General features: G+C 45.1%; 1 non-coding gene across 1 annotated transcript; it reads left to right on the forward strand.

Annotated features, from left to right (window-relative positions):
* Positions 1-797: 797 nt before the first annotated feature.
* On the forward strand, positions 798-959 carry LOC119462966 (U1 spliceosomal RNA). The gene has a single exon (XR_005194316.1). It is a non-coding gene; the product is annotated as a U1 spliceosomal RNA (small nuclear RNA).
* Positions 960-1207: the final 248 nt, after the last annotated feature.

Here is a 1207-nt window from a genome sequence, read left to right on the forward strand (position 1 = left end):
GCGAAGCTGTTGCAGGTCGAGGTGGACCCCCACGGAGCGATGGTGTTCGGAGTTTCGAGCAAAGGAGAACGAGATAAATAAATAAATAAAAATGAACTTTCTTGGTGAGCCGGGATTCGAGCCCGGGTATCCAAGGTAACAAAGGGGAGCGTCATAACCACTAAGCTATACACCCACGCTTGCAGGGCGGGCATTTATGGGAACCATATGATTGCACTGTACCGGTGATTGCACCATAACTTGCTATGGGCGAGAGAGAGAGAGAGAAAATGAGAGCGAGAGAAAGAAAGAGAGACGCAAAGATAGAAAAAGAAAGAGAGAGGCGGGATTTGAACCCGGGTAATCACGGTCGGAAGGCGAGCGTCATACCAACGACGCTATACACCCACGCTTGCAGAGCGCCGCTTTTTCGTCAGATTTGGCAAGCAAGGAACTGGCTGACATTTTATTATTATTATTATTATTATTATTATTATTATTATTATTATTATTATTATTATTAGGCTGGCGGGACCCACATAATCTGTAAGAAAGAAACGCAAACGGACACGTGCTGGTCTTCGAGCCGTTATTTTAGATTTCCGCGCCATGTTAGTGAAAAAGCTAGCAGTGAATTTGAAAGATGTGAAAATTAGGATTATAGTTTTTTAGGCACAAGGCTTCTGCGTCGTAAAAATTGGTTTTGTATATTTTACAATGTAGTTTAACGGTCAGTAAATGACGCGATTCCCTCTTCGCAGCCAGTGCCACATGAAGGGCCTTTTGAAATGGGCTGCAGTCCTGATTGGCTATCTTTCATACTTACCTGGTGTCGGGCTCTTGATGATCATTAAGGTCGGGGCCCCGTGCCGAGGCTAACCATTGCACTGCGGTTGGCTGAAGCGCGCCACTACCCCAAACCGGGGCAGATGGGACATGTAATTTTTGGTAGTGGGGCTCGGCGTACGCGCCAGCCCCTCCATGTTTTAATCCAAAATAAGAACTTCGGCATACTTACTGCTTTCAGGTGGTGAACACTAACGAAGTGCAAACTCCCTGCGCATACTAAATGCAATGCAGCTTCATTGTATTTCTCTGCTATTAAATACAAAGCATTTCTTGGCAGTATGTAAATGATAGGTCATGACATGAATATGATATGTGTCATGTAGGCCATGAAACAGCCGCCGACGTCTTGGTCTTCTCATAGTTAAAGAAAGTGGCAAAG

The sequence above is a fragment of the Dermacentor silvarum genome, chromosome 8, assembly GCF_013339745.2.
Source record: "Dermacentor silvarum isolate Dsil-2018 chromosome 8, BIME_Dsil_1.4, whole genome shotgun sequence".
NCBI classification, from domain to species: domain Eukaryota; kingdom Metazoa; phylum Arthropoda; class Arachnida; order Ixodida; family Ixodidae; genus Dermacentor; species Dermacentor silvarum.